At 41.4% G+C, this 20,000-nt stretch overlaps 1 protein-coding gene and 1 long non-coding RNA gene across 3 annotated transcripts in view; one reads left to right on the top strand and one right to left on the bottom strand.

Annotated features, from left to right (window-relative positions):
- Positions 1 to 5,462: 5,462 nt before the first annotated feature.
- The window catches only part of LOC135115354 (uncharacterized), a 66,181-nt gene continuing 51,643 nt past the window's right edge, over positions 5,463 to 20,000 (bottom strand). The window contains exon 3 of the long non-coding RNA XR_010275965.1: positions 5,463 to 5,617. This is a non-coding gene — a long non-coding RNA (uncharacterized LOC135115354). The remainder of the gene's footprint in view (positions 5,618 to 20,000) is intronic.
- LOC135115353 (fibroin heavy chain-like) overlaps positions 19,963 to 20,000 on the top strand; it is a 90,765-nt gene continuing 90,727 nt past the window's right edge. For both annotated transcript variants that reach the window (XM_064032028.1, XM_064032030.1), the window contains exon 1: positions 19,963 to 20,000. This exon is cut by the window's right edge and continues 479 nt beyond it. The gene's annotated coding sequence lies outside the window, so the exon portion shown is untranslated.

Consider the following 20,000-nt stretch of genomic DNA (forward strand, 5'->3'; position numbering starts at 1 on the left):
AATGTTGACCTTATGTATCATTTAAATGTTCTAAGAGAGAGAGAGAGAGAGAGAGAGAGAGAGAGAGAGAGAGAGAGAGAGAGAGAGAGAGAGAGAGAGAGAGAGAGAGAGAGAGAGAGAGAGAGAGAGATTAAAGGAAAAGAGAAGGAAAGAAGATGATATGAAAAAGGAACATGAAAAGAAGAAAGGGTGTGGTGAGAAAAATAAAGAAAAGGAGAAAGAAAAAATAAATAAAGGGGTAAGGAAAACAATTACGAGGAGAAAAGTGGGGAGAATAAAACAATGGAATGGTAAATAAGAAAGAGAAAGCAAATAAAGCAAAGGAAATTATAACAAGTAAAAGACGAAGAAAAATAAAAAATAAAACGAGATAAAAGGGAGGAAAATATAGAAAAGAGAACAGAGTAAGGTAAGAGAAGAAGAAAAATAGTACAGGGAACAGAGAATGAATACAATAATAAAAAAAGAAAAAAAAAATCACACGAAAACGCAACACACAAAAAAATAAAATGAAATAAATAAATAAAATAAAATAAAATAATAAAATAGAGAATAACAAAAAAATAAATAAACCTAAGGAGAAATTAAAGCAAGAATCAACCCGTCAAAAAGAAGAAGAAGAAGAAGAAGAAGAAGAAGAAGAAGAAGAAGAAGAAGAAGAAGAAGAAGAAGAAGAAGAAATCATTCCTTAGTCCCACAAAAACTCGAGGCAAAAATAAATAACAAATAATAAGTAATAAATAAAACACCACCACCACCACCACCACCACCATCACCACCACCACCACCACACTCCCCTAAGGCTTCCTCCCTCTCTTCATCCACATATTAGTCCACACACCACCACCAGGTCTCACTACAACCACCAACTTATCCACTTCACTTTACTTCACTTATTTATTTATTCAAAGTATGCCACTCCAATTCATTCAGCTTATCCACTTCATTCCACTTCACTCCCCTCATCCACTTGTTGACTTCCGCTCATCCACGTTAATAAACTTATTTTTGTACTTTTGTAAGTTTTTTTTTTTTTTTTTGTATATCTGTATGACTCTTTTTTGTATGTTTTTATTTATTTATTTTTTTTTGTATATTTGTGTATATGTGTGTGTTTTTTGTGGTTCTGTTACTTAATATTACCATTGCCAACTCTTAATTCCAGTGTTTTTGTGGTTAATTCCAGTGTTTTTTTTTTTTTGTGGTTAATTCCTGTGTTTTTTTGTGATTAATTCCAGTGTTTTTTGTGGTTAATTCCAGTGTTTTTTGTGGTTAATTCCAGTGTTTTTGGTGATTAATTCCAGTGTTTTTTGTGGTTAATTCCAGTGTTTTTGTGGTTAATTCCAGTGTTTTTTTGTGGTTAATTCCAGTGTTTTTGTGGTTAATTCCAGTGTTTTTGTGGTTAATTCCAGTGTTTTGTGGTTAATTCCTGTGTTTTGTTGTGGTTAATTCCTGTGTTTTTGTGGTTAATTCCAGTGTTTTTGTGGTTAATTCCTGTGTTTTTGTGGTTTACTCCTGTGTTTTTGTAGTTAATTCCAGTGTTTTTGTGGTTAATTCCTGTGTTTTTGTGGTTTATTCCTGTGTTTTTGTAGTTAATTCCAGTGTTTTTGTGCTTCTGTTACGTACTATTACTAATCTTAATACCAGGTTGCGTTTCAGTGTCACGATTCCAACACTTCCCAACACGGATCTACGTAAGGACACGAGGGAGAGGGAGAGGGAGAGGCAGGGAGAGCAGGTCAAGTTCATTTGGATGGTTTGATGACCTTTGACCTGTGCCCCGCCCCCTTCCTTTGTTCAAACGAAGAGGCTTTGTCATAAAGTCTCTCTCTCTCTCTCTCTCTCTCTCTCTCTCTCTCTCTCTCTCTCTCTCTCTCTCTCTCTCTCTCTCTCTCTCTCTCTCTCTCACTTGCATTCCATAAGCTCTCACACTCACTTTTTCTGTACATTTCTCTCTCTCTCTCTCTCTCTCTCTCTCTCTCTCTCTCTCTCTCTCTCTCTCTCTCTCTCTCTCTCTCTCTCTCTCTCTCTCTCTCTCTCTCTTGCATTCCATAAGCTCTCACACTCACTTTTTCTGTACATCTCTCTCTCTCTCTCTCTCTCTCTCTCTCTCTCTCTCTCTCTCTCTCTCTCTCTCTCTCTCTCTCTCTCTCTCTCCAATTCCCCTTATCCTCGTCTTCCGGTCACCATCTTCCTCTCCTTTACTTTCCTCCCATTTCCTCACTCACACCCTCACCTCCTCCCCGTCACTCCCACTCCTTCCCATCACCCCTTCCCCTTCCCTTTAACCTCCCCCTTATTTCCCTCTTCCCCCTCTGTGTCCCCTCCCATCTCCTCTTGACCAGTATTATCTTGTTATTTTTGCATCACACCTGTTCTGTCATGTTACTATGTGTTCGTGCTGTGGTAAGAGATATGATGCTGTGTTGGTAATGGTGCGCCGTGCTAATGTAATGAAGGGGATGGTGGTGCTTTTAGTGGTGTTTTAGTTCAAATTCTTCTTCTTCTTCTTCTTCTGCTGTGTAAAGGGCATGCTGTGTATATACAATACCTTGGAAAATGCTGTGGTAGTTTCTGTAAAGCTGTGGTAGTGAGAGTGATGATGTTCTTGAAATGTTTTGAGAGGTGCTTTCTTTTTTTTTCTTTTTTTTTTGTGGTGATCCTGTGGTGGTGGTGTAGTGATGCTGTGGTGGTGAAGTGGTGGTGCTGTGGTGGTGCTGTGGTGGTGCTGTGGTGGTGCTGTGGTGGTGGTTGGCACACCTACACCTTGGCATACACTTGTTTTGTACAGACTTCATGGGCAGTGCTACTCTCTCTCTCTCTCTCTCTCTCTCTCTCTCTCTCTCTCTCTCTCTCTCTCTCTCTCTCTCTCTCTCTCGTTACCCTTCGCTGGTATGCGGCCTACGGGTCAGAGAGAGAGAGAGAGAGAGAGAGAGAGAGAGAGAGAGAGAGAGAGAGAGAGAGAGAGAGAGAGAGAGAGAGAGAGAGAGAGAGTGCTTAGGTATGCTGCGCGGGTCACACTGTGGACAGCTTGGTGAGTGGCAAGAAGCACACAGTTCCTGACCAGCCATGACCCTTTGACCTCTCAGGCTGTTTAGTGATGCTGTGATGTTGTGTGATGCTGTGTGACCATGTGTGACGCTGTGATGTGACCTCTAAATGTAATGCTCTGGTCTGTGTGTTGCTGTGTTATGTTATGTGATGCTGTGATGATATGCTTTGTTGGTTTAGGTTAGGTTAGGTTAGATTAGGGAAGACTGGGTTAGGATAGGTTAGGTCAGGTTAAGATAGGTTAGGTTAGGTTAGGTTAGGTTAGGTTAGGTTGGGTTAGGTTAAGTTAGGTTAGGTTAGATTTGCTTAGGATAGGATAGGTTAGGTTAAGTTAGATTAGGATAGGTTAGGTTAGGTAAAGTTAGATTCGGTTAGCTTAGAATATGTTAGGTTAGCTGTGATAAAACAAGGTTAGACATAAAAGAGATACGGTAAAGTAAGATAAAACTGAGTTAGATTCAGTGACGCATTGCTGTGATGTTTCATAATGACCTCTGACCTCGTGTTTAGTGATGTGTTGTGCTACGCTGCCTGACCCCGCCCACCCACACCCTCACATGACCTCCTGGCCTGCTGTGGCGAGCTGTCCCTTCCCTCCTTCCTAGACGTGACCTTTCTGACCTTTTGCCCAGCTTAGCCTTGTCCGACCTTCACTGCCCCAACAACTGCCTGCCTCTGTGTGTGTGTGTGTGTGTGTGTGTGTGTGTGTGTGTGTGTGTGTGTGTGTGTGTGTGTGTGTGTGTGTGTGTGTGTGTGTGTGTGTGCTCCTCTTGTTCTTCCTGACTACACTGACTACAGCCGTCCCACCACACACACACACACACACACACACACACACACACACACACACAATAATAGATCAGTTGAATGTATTACCAGGGGAATTAGTGCGTGCAAAGAATATACAGAAAAACATGATAGATTAATACTGAAAGATGGAACATTACAAGCTTGATGAAACCCGTGGAGAGACAAGAACAGATATGCATGAATGGGTGAATACATTGCACGCGACACTAACTCTACTTAACCTATACTGAATTACCATGAACACAAACACTACTGACCTTACTTTACGTGATGTTACCTAATCTTACTTCACCTAACCTAAACTAACCTAACCACAAACACATTACTAACCTCACCTAACCTAATCTAGCCTTACCTAAGCTAATGAAACCTAACATAAACTAAATCTGAACACACACACACTAATAAAACCGTTCCTTAGACCTAACCAAACCGCACCCCACCTGGCACACGGGTTAATTAGCGATCAGACAGGTACACAGGTGAGCATGGGGACGAGGACGCAACCCTTCTCACCTGCCTCACCTCACCTGACCTTAATCATGAATCATCGGAAGGTGCATTTCCTCCGCCACTGAGAAGGAGAGATGGAGGGAACAAGTTTTTGCCTCCCTCCGCCTGTTGCCAGCAATTTATTCAGCAAGGAGGGATGGAGGTAAGAGTGACTGGTGGGGGGTGCCGTGCGGGGGAGGGGAGGGGAGGGGGGTGACCTTGCACGGGTGTGGTCGCAACATCGGCCAGGTCACAGGGAGGTGGGGAAACATACAAGGAAGTGACCCCTGGCATCTACTCTCCCCCACTCTCCCTTTCTCTCCCTTACTCTCTCTCTCTCTCTCTCTCTCTCTCTCTTTGGTGGATAATAAACAAATCTGAATCTGAATCTGAATCTCTCTCTCTCTCTCTCTCTCTCTCTCTCTCTCTCTTAATCTCTCTCCCCAGCTCTCTCTCTCTTACTCCTCTCCTCTCCTTTCTCCACCCCTTCCTATTCTCTCCCAGCTCTTCCAATTCTCTCTCCTCTCCCTTCTCCATCCATATCCCTATCCTCTTTAATCTTCTCTCCCCTCTCCTTCTCCCCTCTCCTGTATTACTCTCCCAATCCCCTCCTCTCACTTTTTAACTCCCCTGTCTCCTTTTATCGTGCCATATGGTCCTCTCCCTCTCTCCCCCCTCCCTCCCCTCCCTCCTGCTCTTCCTGATGCAAGAGCTAAACGATAACATTCCTCCCTCTCTTTCTTTTTCTCTCCATCTTTCTCTCTTTCTCCTTCTCCTCCCTCTCTCCAACTTTTCCTTATCTCTCCTCTCCTTCTCTCGCCAAAATTCTCTTCCTCGGTTCGCTGACAAGATGGTGAGAGATACACCCCCTTCCCCTTCTCCCTCCCTCTCCTCCTCCTCCTCCTCTCCTTCCTCCTCCTCCTCCTTCTCCTTCAGGTTCATTCGGTATAAAATTTTCAGAGTTCGAAGTTCAAGTGGTGATGTTCGAAGCAGGATTGACTCCTACTTCAAATCACCAAGAGAAGAGGAGAGAGAGAGAGAGACGGAGAGAGAGAGCAAGCATTCGTTCATGGCAGCAAACAGGGAACACAACACTCACCTACTGGCTGCGTTGGGAGCGGTGAATTTTAGTTGGCGCTGAGGTGAAAGTGTTTAAGTCTCATTTGCTTCCACTTGAATGATATACAGAGGCTGTGATCACGTTGGAGAGGCTGCTGGGGCTTCTGGCTTGACTGGGACACGGGTCGGGGAAGTGTGGTGAGGCCTGGTGGTCATGACAGAGGGTTCGTGTTTGAGAGAGAGGACAGGACAGAGTAAATATTTGGGTTTCAGAAGGAGTAGAGAATTAATTAAACCATGAAGTGGGGACGATAATAATAGAGAGCGTGTTTGTATCATTATGCAGATGAGAAAGACGACAGGATAGGGTAAATATTTGGGTTTGAAGAGGGAATAGAGATTTAATTAAGACCTAAAGGTAATATAGAGATCGTTTGAATTATTATGTAGATGACAGGACAGGATATGGTAAATATTGGGGTTTGAAGAGGGAATAGAGAATTAACTAAGCCCTAAAGGTAATATAGAAATCAAGTTTGTATTATTATGTACATGAGAGAACTGGATAAGGTAAATATTTGGGTTTTAAGAAGGGATAGAAAATTAATTAAACACTGAAAAGTAAAGATAATTATAGAGATCGTGTTTAAACCAAGACAGATCAGAGAGGGCAGGGTATAACAGATACTTGGGCTTAAGAAGGAGTAAGAGAATTAATTAAACCATGAAGTGGGAAGATAATATAACATACTGAAATTTAATGGTCGTCTTCACGCAGAAATTTCGTGTTTGAGTCATAGTGCGGGTGACAGAGGGTAGCATGGAACAAATTACCGGTTTTAAGGAGCAGATCTCTACTAATTAAGACCTGACACAGATAATACTTCGATGTTTACGTACACCATTACAGGAATTTCGTGTTTGGATCATTACGCATATAGGAGCAGACAAGACAGAACAAATATTCGGGTTTAAAAAGGAATATTATAGCAAGGCATAATAGAGGTTTTAAGAAGGAAGATAGAGATATAATACTCAGAGGTTTAAAGGTCATGTCAGTACAGAAATTTCGTGTTTGAATCAATATGCAGATAAGAACAGACAAGATAGAGCAAATATTTGGGCTTAAGAAGGAGCATGTAATAAGCTGAACCATGACGTAAAGAGGTAATATTTAAAGGCCTGATGCCTATAACAGAAATTTGGTGTTTAAGTTATTATGCAGATGAGAGAGGCCAGAATACCGCAAATGATCACTTTTAAGAAGGAACAAGAATTTAATTGAACCATGATGGAGAGAGATAACACCCAAGAGATTTGATGGTTATGTTTGTGAAGAAATGTAGTAAATTATTATATAGATCCCTACTGACCACGCACCAACTTCATTACTGAGTTCTTTTTTTTTTTTTTTTTTTTTTTTACTATTTCGAAGCATTGCAATAACGTGTGTATTGACATGTCTATCTGTGATTTTCTGTGATAGTGTGATTTTTTTTTCTGTAATAGTGTGTGATAGTCTTCAATACTTTTTATTTATTTATTTATTTATTCATTTCAGTCATTTATTGCATTGTGGAGCTCCAGCCCAAAATAATTTCAGTTTGCCTGTATGTTACAACGTACTGACAGTAAAGTTATCAATTCATTTATCTTTTCATCCATCTGTCTTTCTATCTGTCCATCTATCTTTCTATCTATCTATTTATTCCAGCCATCTCAGCCGGTACACCAGCCCATCACATCAAACCCTATCAGAGTTATACACACCAGACTCCTTCAACTTTGTACCTTCCATTTAAATTTCCCATTGACTTGCCACCAACACCCTCATTACCAAGTCCATCCCATTAATTAATCTACATGAGCACAGTCAACCATCACATCAATCTCGGCTGGAATATTACATACCAAGCTCCCTAAACTGTGTGCCTCCAACCAAACTACAACCAAAATATATTCAACACAAGACAACACACGAACAGACAACACAAGAATTTCAAACTTCACGAACCTTCGGAAAAAAAAGAAAGACAATAATTATATCAAACAGGTTGCGGGAGTAGCAGATGGGAAGTGATAGGAGTTAATTAAGAGGGGCGTGGGTAGCTCAGGTAACACAGGTAAGAGACTAAATTGGACAGGTGTGTCATTAGGAGAGAACACCTGAGGAGCGTGAATATACAAAGGTCAAATGTATGCTCCAGGTGAGGCAGGGAGGGGAATGGGGAAGGGAGGTGGAGGAGGAAAGGGAGATGGGAAGGAAAGGGGGATGGGGAATGGGGTAAAGGATAAGAGAGAGAGAGAGAGAGAGAGAGAGAGAGAGAGAGAGAGAGAGAGAGAGAGAGAGAGAGAGAGAGAGACTGAGAATGTGTGTGTGTGAGTGTGTGTGGGAGTGGCTACAAAATCAATCTTTATCCCTTATTTGCCTGATCATCAGTTCGAAACCCGCCCGCCTATTTCATACACCACCGAGCCTAGTTGACCTTGCGCTCTCTCTCTCTCTCTCTCTCTCTCTCTCTCTCTCTCTCTCTCTTCCGCTTAATCTTACAACCTTTTTCTCTTTATTCTCTTCATCATTCACATCCAATTCCTCTTTTTTTTCTTTCTTCAATCAAGTTCGTTTCGCTTGAGTGAATGCCTCGTGTGTGTGTGTGTGTGTGTGTGTGTGTGTGTGTGTGTGTGTGTGTGTGTGTGTGTGTGTGTGTGTGTGTGTGTGTGTGTGTGTGTGTGTGTGTGATCGACGACTGGGAGAGTGGATGAAGAATATTGAGGCGCGGGGAATTTTTGTGAGAGGAGGAGGAGGAGGAGGAGGAGGAGGAGGAGGAGGAGGAGGAGGAGGAGGAGGAGGTCTGGTAGAATGTGCTACATGTGTGTTTTGCGTAAGAAGAACAACAACAAGAAGAACAAGAACAAGAACAAGAAGAACAAGAAGAACAAGAAGAAGGAATAAAAGGAGGAAAAATGAGGCGAGGAAAGAGAGAGAGAGAGAGAAGAAAGAGAGAGAGAGAGAGAGAGAGAGAGAGAGAGAGAGAGAGAGAGAGAGAGAGAGAGAGAGAGAGAGAGAGAGAGAGAGAGAGAGAGATGAAAAGAAAGATAAAGAAGATGAGAGAATAAAGAAAATGAAGGAAAGGGTAAATGTTGAAGGAGGAGGAGGAGGAGGAGGAGGAGGAGGAGGAGGAGGAGGAAAAGGAGGAGGAGGAGTAACCACATTTTTATCTCCATTTTTAGTCTTCCTCATTCTCTCTCTCTCTCTCTCTCTCTCTCTCTCTCTCTCTCTCTCTCTCTCTCTCTCTCTCTCTCTCTCTCTCTCTCTCTCTCTCTCTCAGTCAACGTCCTTCTCCCTCCTTTCCTCCATTCCCTTCCTTCTCTCCTTCCCACCGTCCTCTCCTTTCCTCCCTTCCCTCCTTTCCTCCTCCTCTCCTTCCCTCCCTTCTCCAAACAATGCATCACTTGACCCTTTCTCTCCCTCCCTCCCTCCCTTCTCTCCCTCCCTCCCTCCTTCTCTCCATATACCTTCCTCCTTCTCTATAACTACCTCCCACGCCTTCGAAAGAGAGAGAGAGAGAGAGAGAGAGAGAGAGAGAGAGAGAGAGAGAGAGAGAGAGAGAGAGAGAGAGAGAGAGAGAGAGAGAGAGAGAGAGAGAGAATTGAGATGAGGACGAGGAGGAGATAAATATATATGTAAATGAGAGAGAGAGAGAGAGAGAGAGAGAGAGAGAGAGAGAGAGAGAGAGAGAGAGAGAGAGAGAGAGAGAGAGAGAGAATAGAGCTAGTTCAAATCATTCAAGTCACGACCACCACCACCACCACCACCACCACCACCACCACCACCACCACTGCCACCAGAACTTGATAGAAAGATCAAACATAAATCATCTTGACAAAACAAAAGATCGCTGTCCGGGGCAAGAATACAGGTAGAGCTTTCTTTCTTTCTTTCTTTCTTTCTTTCTTTCTTTCTTTCTTTTATAATTTTCTTTCTTTAACCTGTTTTCAATTTTTTTTTCCTTCGTTGCCTTCTTATTTATTTTATTTTTCATTAATTATATAATATATTTCTGCTTTTTCTTTTCTTTTTCTTTTAATTTTCTTTCTTTTTTTTCCTTCTCTCTATATTTTCACTCGTTTTCTTGCTTTATTTTACTTCTTTCTATTTTCCTTGCTCATTTTTTCTCTTCTCATCCTCATTCTTCATTGTTTTTATTACCCTCTCTCTCTCTCTCTCTCTCTCTCTCTCTCTCTCTCTCTCTCTCTCTCTCTCTCTCTCTCTCTCTCCACTATAACTTATTGTTCTCTTATTTTCTCTTTTCTTACAAGTGTCTTTCATTTCTTTACCTCATTCCTCTAATATTTGCCTCTCTCTCTCTCTCTCTCTCTCTCTCTCTCTCTCTCTCTCTCTCTCTCTCTCTCTCTCTCTCTCTCTCTCTCTCTCTCTAGCGTCAAAATTTATCACCACTGACATTCGCTGCAAAGAATAGGAAAGAAAATGATGAAAAAGATAAAACAAAACAAAACAACGAAAGAGAAAAGAAAAACGAGAGGAAAATAGAGAGAAAGAGAGAGACAGAGACAAAGAAGGAGAAACGCAACACCAATAAACAAAAAAAGAAAGCAAATCTATAAGAAACAAGAAAATAAGGAAATAAAAACGCAAAAAACGATGAAAAAACAAGAAAACAAGAAAGATATCATGGAGCAAGAGAGAGAGAGAGAGAGAGAGAGAGAGAGAGAGAGAGAGAGAGAGAGAGAGAGAGAGAGAGAGAGAGAGAGAGAGAGAGATGCAGGCTGGCTCACACACGGCCTAATTCTTCTCTATTATGTCAATCAGGTCGACTCTTCCCGCAGGTGATCTAATTAAGAGGCGACCTTACCTGGCCAGAGAGAGAAAGAGAAAGAGAGAGAGAGAGAGAGAGAGAGAGAGAGAGAGAGAGAGAGAGAGAGAGAGAGAGAGAGAGAGAGAGAGAGAGAGAGAGGTATATGTTTAATTGATGTAATGGTAATTCGTGGATTCTGATTCTGGTTATTATTGTTATTATTATTATTATTGTTGTTATTATTATTATTATTATTATTATTATTATTATTATTTATTATTATTATTATTATTACAAGTGCTGTTGTTTTGTTGTTGTAGTCGTTGTTGCTTATCATTATTATTATTATTATTATTATTATTATTATTATTAATATTATTATTATTATTACCAACATTATTATTATTACTTCCACGATTATGATGATTATAATTCCAAACATTCACATCACGACAACAACAACAACCTGTTCTCTCTCTCTCTCTCTCTCTCTCTCTCTCTCTCTCTCTCTCTCTCTCTCTCTCTCTCTCTCTCTCTCTCTCTCTCTCTCTCTCTCTCTCTCTCTCTCTCTCTCCCTCCACCCCCCATTAAGGCAAATTCAAGGCAGTGTTACCTTTACCTGGCCAGCTTACTCGTGACGTCACACAGGTGAGTCTCGTTTTCTTTTGGGTCAGCAGGTACGGAAGGGGGAAGGGGCGAGGGGGGTCACCTGTAGAAATTGTGGCACAGGTGAGGTGAAGGAGGTGCCACTGGTAGGTATATGCAGGTGTGTGTGTGTGTGTGTGTGTGTGTGTGTGTGTGTGTGTGTGTGTGTGTGTGTGTGTGTGTGTGTGTGTAGGTGAACACACACACACACACACACACACACACACACACACACACAGCTATGTAATTTAATGCCTATCTATCTTGACTATCTTTTTCTCTCGATTTTTTATTCTTCTTCGCTCTTACTATCCACCAGCTTCTCTAATTTCTCTTAACTTTTCCTGCTTCAAGTCCTAAGCCAGTTTTTTTTTTTTTTTCTAAAGTATCTATTTTCTGTACACTTTTCGTCTTTTTTTCCCTGCTAATTACTTATCATCCCTTCTACATTTTTTTCAGTTCATCTTTCGTCATACATCATAAACCACTAAGTATTTTTTTTCTTTTTTTGGGGGGAGATTTTTTTTTTTTCGTATTTATAAACCACGTATGCATTTTCCTCCTCCTCCTCCTCCTCCTGCTGTTCCTTCTTCATCATCATCATTATTATCTTCTTATTACCATCACCATCATCACCAAACTTGCCATCTCATCTCACAATTACGAAGAAAGATATCCATTTCATTTTTCATTTTCATTTCTTTTTTTTTTTTTGTATTCATAAAAAAAAACGTAAAGGCATTTCAACTTAACCTCTTGTTCCTTCTCTTGCACTTCTACTTCTTCTTTTTCTTCTTCTTTTCAGCTTCCTTTTCCTCTTCCATCTACTTATCATCACTTCTTTTTCCTCTTCTTCTCCTTAGCTTGTTTCCATCGAAGTCGCTGTTCGGGTTAGAATTTTTCCGTGGTTAAAATTATTGTACACTTTTCTTTCGTCTATCCCCCTTCTATCTTACATTCTTCTTCTATCCTTCTCTTTCTCGCTCTTCCTCTTTCTCGGTTCTTCTCTCACTCTTTTCTCTTTTCTCCAATCAGCCCACATCTTTTTCGCTCTTTCCCTTTTTTCATCTCTCTCTCTCTCTCTCTCTCTCTGCTCCTATGTACTTTTTTATTACCACCACCACCACCACCACCACCACCATCACCACCACCACCACCACCAAAACATGCCAGCTCACCTCACCGCAGAATTACGAAGCAGGAATGAGAGAGGAGAAGAAGAAGAGAGAGAGAAAAAAAAAATCACATGCGTCATCTTTACTAGTAGTCCTGCCTCCCCTTACCCTCCCCCTCCCCTCCCCTCCTCCAATCACCAGCATCACCACCGTCACCACCAGCGCCGTCACCACACCAGTTTTTCCCCTCCCCCAAGAGCAGTAGTAAGGAGTACAGTTTTTTTTGCCCAAGGTCATCAGCTTCCCACATCTTCATTGCGATCTTTACCGAGAACCATAAGATCAGCTGGTCCCACCTTGAGTAACCAGCGTCCAGTGTCGAGAGCTGGTAGTAGTAGTAGTAGTAGTGGTGGTGGTAGTGGTGGTAGTAGTGGTGGTGGTGGTAAGGGTGGTGTTCTTTAACTCTTTCTAATCAGTGGCCAATGTGTGATAGTTGTAGTAGTAGTAGTAGTAGTAGTAGTAGTAGTAGTAGTAGTAGTAGTAGTAGTAGTAGTAGTAGTAGTAGTAGTAGTGGTGGTGGTGGTGGTGATGTAATGTAGCAGCAGCAGCAGAAGTATTAATATTCTTATCAGTATTAGTATTAGTATCAGTATTAGTATTATCAGTAGTAGTAGTAACAATAATAGTAGTAGTAGTAAGGCCCGTCCTCTTAAACGCTTTATTCCCACATCACGACTATTTTTCAAAGGTCATACACGTGATTATCGAAGTCTTAGTTTTTTTCCTACTTGCAGCCTATATTTCTTCATGAGCTACACGGAAACTTAAGAACATGAAAAAAAAAAAAAGGAAAGCTGCAAGAAGACATCAGGCCTACACACGTGGCAGTTGTTAATACTTGAATGATGAAACCTAAGTCAATCCCACCTAACCCAACGTAACCTAACTTAACCAAATTTAATCTAATCTAATCAAACTTAATCTAACCAGACCTAACCAAACCTAACCCAACCCAACTTAACCTAACACAACCCAACTCATCCTAAGCTAACCAAATCTAACTTAACCTAACCAGACCTAACCATTTATAGCCCAACCCAACCCAACTTAACCTACCTAACTCAACCCAACTCAATCTAACTTAACCAAATCTAACCTAACCTAACCTAACCAGACCTAACCATTTCTAGCCCAACCCAACCCAACTTAACCTAACTCAACCCAACTCATCCTAACCTAACCAAATCTAACTTAACCTAACCAGACCTAACCATTTATAGCCCAACCCAACCCAACTTAACCTACCTAACTCAACCTAACTCAATCTAACCTAACCAAATCTAACCTAATCTAACTTAATTTAACCTAACCTAACCAGACCTAACCAAACCTAAAACAACTCAACTTAACCTTACTCAACTCAACTCAACCTAACCTAATCCAACCAAACCAAACCTAACGTAACCACCACAAGTACCTTCCACTACAATCCGCTAAATATTGAAGACATAGAGACGAAAGATTTACGAAAACGAATCTAAGAGTGGTGGTGATGGTGGTGGTGGTGGTGGTGGTAGTGAGAGGAATGCTCAGAAAGAAGAGAGACAACAAGAGACCTTTCAATATCGATAAAATACATGCAGTGAGAGAGAGAGAGAGAGAGAGAGAGAGAGAGAGAGAGAGAGAGAGAGAGAGAGAGAGAGAGAGAGAGAGAGAGAGAGAGAGAGAGAGAGAGAGAGAGAGAGAGAGAGAGAGAGAGAGAGAGAGAGAGAGAGAGAGAGAGAGAGAGAGAGAGAGAGAGAGAGAGAGAGAGAGAGAGAGAGAGAGAGAGAGAGAGAGAGAGAGAGAGAGAGAGAGAGAGTTAGAGTTATGAGAAAAACAAAAATTCCTCCCGAACTTGCAATAAGAGGAGGAGGAGGAGGAGGAGGAGGAGGAGGTGGACAAGAAGAAGAAGAAGAAGAAGAAGAAGAAGAAGAAGAAGAAGAAGAAGAAGACAAAAAAAAACAAAGGAGTCTGAGAAGCAGGTAATGGAGTGGATGACGAAGAAGAAGAAGAAGAAGAAGAAGAAGAAGAAGAAGAAGAAGAAGAAGAAGAAGAAGAAGAAGAAGAAGAAGAAGACGAGGACGAAGACGAAGAATACGAAGAAGAGGAGGACGAACACGAAGACGAGGAGGACGAAGAAGAAGAAGAAGAAGAGGAGGAGGAGGAGGAGGAGGAGGAGGAGGAGGAGGAGGAGACACCAGTAACCCAAGCAAGCCACCACCGCTACCACCATCACCACTACCACCACCACCACCACCACCAAGAAGGCAAGGCAGGTAAGGCAGGTAAGAGAGGAGGAGGAGGAGGAGGAGGAGGAGGAGGAGGAGGAGGAGGAGGAGGAGGAGGAGGAGGAGGAGGAGGAGGAGGAGGAGGAGGAGGAGGAGGAGGAGGGGACCCGTGCAGCACCTAAAGCCTTGAACTAGATAAGTCAGAGCAAGGCTTGGGAGTGTTACACCATCAGGCGGGAAGGGGAGAGGGGGGTGGGAGGTACGTGAGAGTAAGAGAGGGGTAGCACTGCTGGGGGGAATGTAGGGGGCCGTGGGTATGAGAGAGGGTGGGATGCATGATTGGGGTATTGGGGGTACTGTGATGAAGGGGGAGTGAGGGGGTGGTGATGGGTGATAGGGTGCGTCTAGAGGTGAGGTGGGTAAAGGGGTTTGGTATGGTGAGATGAGGGGAGGGGAGGGGTTGTATATGGTGTGGGGAGGGAGTGAGGGTAGGGTGATGGTGGAAGTGGGTGAGGGTGGGTGAGGGGGTGTTTGGTATGGTGAAGGGTGCATAAGGGAGGGTTTGGCATGATGAATGGGGGAATGAAAAGGGTGGGGGATGATGGTGATGGGGGAAGAGGAAAAAGGGGAAGATAATGGGATAAGGGTAATGGTGTATCAGGTGATGGTTATAGTGATGGTGATGACATTGGTTTATGGTACATCGTCATCATCATCATCATCATCACTGTTCTCATTCTCATCTTTATTTTACCAGTATTGTTGCTTGTGTCTATTTTTTCCTTCTTCTTCTTCTTCCCCTTCTTCTTCTTATCTTTATTTTGTTTTCCAGTGCCTATGTTTATTCCCATTCTTCTTGCTTCTATCTCTACCTTCTTCTTCTTCTTCCTATCTTTATTTTGGTTTGCAGTGCCTCTGTTTATCCCCCTTCTTCTTCCTCCTATTTCTATTTTTATTTAAGTACATTGCCTTCTATTTACACTCCCTTTGTCTACGTAACTTTCTTCTCGCTATTTTCTTTCCATTGTGGCATAGCTTGTTCTGTCTCCCTCCCTCGTCATCCACAGCTTTCTCAAACATATTAAACCTGTTCCACGTTCACCTTTAATTATCTAAACATCCGCCACTGCATCTAATTCTCACCCAGCGCACCTCGCCTGACACACACATACACACACACACACACACACACACACACCTGAATCTCACCTTCCTTGCCTTATACCTTAACTTTTTTTTTCTTTACCTAAGCTTAAATTTCATCTTTTTTTTTTGTCTTCCTCTTATTTTTTTTTCGTTTGTATTTTGATTCATCTTTATTGTACACCTGGTCTTTTCATTTTCCTGTAAAAACACACTTGTTGTCTTTATTTTCTTTGCCTCACTCCTTACTTTATTTGTTTTTCTTTTAACTAAACTTGAATGTTAGTTTTTCTTATCTTCTTACCTATCTCACACATATGTATCTTGTCTTACATTTATCCCACACCTATTCTTTTCTTTTTCCTCTAAACACACACTTGTTCTCTTTACTTTCCTTGCTTCACACCTTCCTTTAATTTCTTTCTTTTACCTAAACTTAAATCTCACCTTTTCTTACTTTCCCTCTTACCTATCTTACATGAGTGGAATTTCCTTTTACCCTGATCACACACTTTGCTTCACGTCCAAAACACACATCTATTATCTTAAATTTTTCATGTTTATAACTTACCTTTAACCTTTCTTTCCCTTTCCTACATTACAACCTTACAATTTACCTCTTACACTCACCAGTACGTCACCTGCTACCTCTCCAACACAACACACCTGCTTTACCACACACCCAAAGACACCTATCAACGTAGCCACACCCACAACACTCATACCCCTCTTTTTCCACACCTAATCTTACCTTACCCTACGCTCTTCCAGCCACACCCTCACGTCCACCACACACATCTGCCTACACCTGCAGCACACATGTTCCCTGGCAGCCTTGGTAGCGGCCCCGACACCAATACAAGGCTCGAATCGACACCAGAGCAAGTCCCACGCTAACAATATACTTACATCTATATCTTTTTTTTTTTTTCTGTGACACGAGGTAGTAGGAGGGAGTATGGAGGGAAGAAGGAAGGAAGGAAGGGAGGGGACACATCGTACTGGAGGACAGAAGGAAGGAAGGAAGGAGGAAGGAATGGATGGATGGAGGAAAAGGTGAAGGAGAGGTAGAATAAAGAAAGAGGAAGCAATGGTTGAGTGGTGAAAGGAGAGGAAGAGTAAATAAAATAAAAGAATGAATGACAAGAAGAATGAGGGAAAAAAGATGGGAGAAAAAAATGAACAAAAAGATGAGATGAAAGAATTAAAAAAAGAAAGGTAAGAGAGAGAGAATAAATAAAAGAAGAACGAATAAATCAAGAACAAGAGGAAGATGAGTAGGATAAGATGAAGTAATGTAAAAAATAAAGGAATTTAAAAGAAATGGAGAATAAAACGAAGGTCAAAGAAAAGAAAAGAAAAAAAGAATGGGAAAAAACAAATAAAAAGAAAAAAAAACAATACCGTGAGAGCTAGAGAGAGAGAGAGAGAGAGAGAGAGAGAGAGAGAGAGAGAGAGAGAGAGAGAGAGAGAGAGAGAGAGAGAGAGAGAGAGAGAGAGAGAGAGTAGATGAGTGACGTTTGCAGGCTGAAGGGCAAATGAGAAAAAAAGAAAAGAAAAAAAGAAGAAAGGGATGAAGATGGAGGAGATAAATTAGCGGAGGAAAACAATGGATAGAGAAAAAAAAAAGACAGGCAGAAGCAAACAGACTGACAAAGAGGGAGAAAGAGAGTAAAGAAAGAAGAATAGAGACACAAGAGAGGGAGAGAGACGAGAGAGAGAGAGAGAGAGGGAAAAAAAAAGAAAAACAGTAAGGAAGCGTTAGATGAAGAGAGGAGTAAAGAGAGGAATAAAGAAAAGTAAAAATGTTAAACTTTCCACCGTGGGAATAAGAAACATAAGGGTTATTTTAGCTCGGAATGAATGTTGATGATAAAGATGGAAATGAAAGGAATAATAATAGTGTTAGAAGGAACTGGTAAACTGGAAACTTTCTGTACTGGAAAAAAAAGATTAAAAATGTTTATGTTCGTTTCCCTTTTTCGTTTTTTTTTTATTTTCTTCAAAATTTTGTTCCCTGTAAAAAATAAATAAATAAAAAAGAAAGGAAATGAAAGAAAGCAAGAAGAAAATACTGTTTACGTTCGTTTCCCCCTCCTCAAATTTTTTTTCTTCTTCAAAATTTTGTTCGCTATAAAAAAAAAGTAGAAGAAAAGAAAAGAAAAAGGAAAAAGAAAATTAGGTTCGTTGTGTCTTTTTCTTTCTTTCCCTTTCATCTGTTTTTGAGTAGATAAAAAAATAAATAAAAAAACGTCTGTACTTATCAAATTTTCCTCTTTTCCTCTCTCTTCCGTTTCCTCTTCACCATCATTTACTTGTCAATCTACCACGACATTTTACAGGAACAATAACAATAAACAAATAAAAAGACAAAACAAACACACAAACAAATAAAAACACAAAACACAAAAACCATTAGTCACGCTCCTTCTTCATCTTCTCCTCCCTCTTCCTCCTCCATGACACTTAAAACAGAACTGTAATAATCTGTTTTTTTTTTCTTTTTTTTCTTACATTATTACTTCCTTTACTCTTTTATCACCAGCACCGTTATGAAGAAGAACGAAAGTATTACATGCAAATTAAAGATGTAATCTGAACTGTCGACATTTTCACGAATTCATTAAAAAAAAAAAAACTGCATCAATAAAAAATAAAGCTGTTTTCTGGTGATATTTAGGTGAGAGAGAGAGAGAGAGAGAGAGAGAGAGAGAGAGAGAGAGAGAGAGAGAGAGAGAGAGAGAGAGAGAGAGAGATTAAGATAAGTGTCAATAATGTGAAAGGAAGGAAATTAAAACAGAAAAGCTAGGGAGACCAGGAAGAAAGAAAGAAAACTAAGAAAGGAAGGGAAATAAGAAGAAAAAGGAAAGAAAAGCGGAAAGCAAAGAAGAAAGGAGATAGGAATATAGAAAGAAAAAAAGAAAAGGTAAGAAGAAGGGAAGAAAAGAAAGGAAAAAAATGACAAATACCGGAAAATACAAAATAAGAAATAAGGAAGAATAATAGAGAGAGAGAGAGAGAGAGAGAGAGAGAGAGAGAGAGAGAGAGAGAGAGAGAGAGAGAGAGAGAGAGAGAGAGAGGCCACGGGGTTGGTATTTGCACAAGCCACAATTAGTGAGAATATGAGGTGTACACGTCATCACCACCACCACCACCACCACCACCACCACCACCATCACCACCACCATCACCACCACTATCACCATTTTTGTCTTCACTATCTCCATTACTATTTTCATGACTACTACTGTGAACAGATTTATTATTGCCATCATCATTGTCATCATCATCATCATCATCATCATCGCATCATCACTATTATTATTATTATTATTATTATTATTATTATTATTATTATTGGTCTTGTATATTTATCACTATCAAAACAAATATCATCATCATCATCATTTTCATTAGTAAGATCACCATCATTATCACCATCACCAACACCACCAACATCATTACTACCACCACCACCACCACCACTACTATCATCATCATCATCATCATCACCATCATCATCAGGCACGCTCGCCTTGAGATAATTGGTGTTGTCAATAAATAAATAAATAGTTTTTGTTAATGAATAAATAAATAAATAAATCTGCAGTAAGTTTTTTTTCTTCTTCTGGCGGTGGTGTAAGAAGTGGTGGTGGCGGTGGTGGTGGTGGTGGCAGGTGATGTTGTTGTTGTTGTTGTTGTTGCTGTTATTGTTAGTGGTGGTGGTGGTGGTGATAATCGTTGTAATGGCAGTGATAGTGATTGTGGTGGTGGTAACAGTGGTGATGATAGTGGTGGTGCTGATAATAACAATTGTAGTACGTAGCTGTGATTTGTGGTGATGGTGATGATTGTGGTGGTGGTGACGGTAATGACAGTAAAGGTAGTAGTGGTGGTGGTGGTGGTGGTGGTGGTGTTGGTGGTGGTGATGACAGTGGCAGTGGTGGTGGTGAGAGGTCGCTGGAGGTCATCCAAGGCCACGCCCTCTCTCTCTCTCTCTCTCTCTCTCTCTCTCTCTCTCTCTCTCTCTCTCTCTCTCTCTCTCTCTCTCTCTCTCTCTCTCTCGTAATATGAGTATGCACTTTTCCGAAATTAAAATACCTCCTCCTCTCCCCTCCTCTCCTTTCTCTTCCTCCCTCTTCCTCTCCCAAAAGATCCTTAGGGCAAAATAAAAAGCACAGGTGGTCGGAGAGGAAGGGAGAGAGGGAGAGGGAGAGAGGGAGAGAGGAGGAAGGGAGAGGGAGAGGAGGGAGAGAGAGAGTGAGAGGGTGCGTCATGCAATGGTCAGAAAGTGGGCAAACTCATGGCTGCTCGAGAGAGAGAGAGAGAGAGAGAGAGAGAGAGAGAGAGAGAGAGAGAGAGAGAGAGAGAGAGAGAGAGAGAGAGAGAGAGAGAGAGAGAGAGAGAGAGAGAGAGAGGCAGTAGGAAAGGTGAGGAAAGGAAAATGGAAGAAGCAAGTTACTGGGAGTCGAGGGAGGTCGGGCAGGGGGGCGGGGGGCGGGGGATGGGAGGTGGGAGAGAGGGAGAGGTGAGGCCGTGGAGGAGAGAATAAGGGTGCCAGCTGATCATTCTACCGCCGCGTTCCCTCCAGCGCGGAC

Source organism: Scylla paramamosain, chromosome 29 (assembly GCF_035594125.1).
Source record: "Scylla paramamosain isolate STU-SP2022 chromosome 29, ASM3559412v1, whole genome shotgun sequence".
NCBI classification, from domain to species: Eukaryota; Metazoa; Arthropoda; class Malacostraca; order Decapoda; family Portunidae; genus Scylla; species Scylla paramamosain.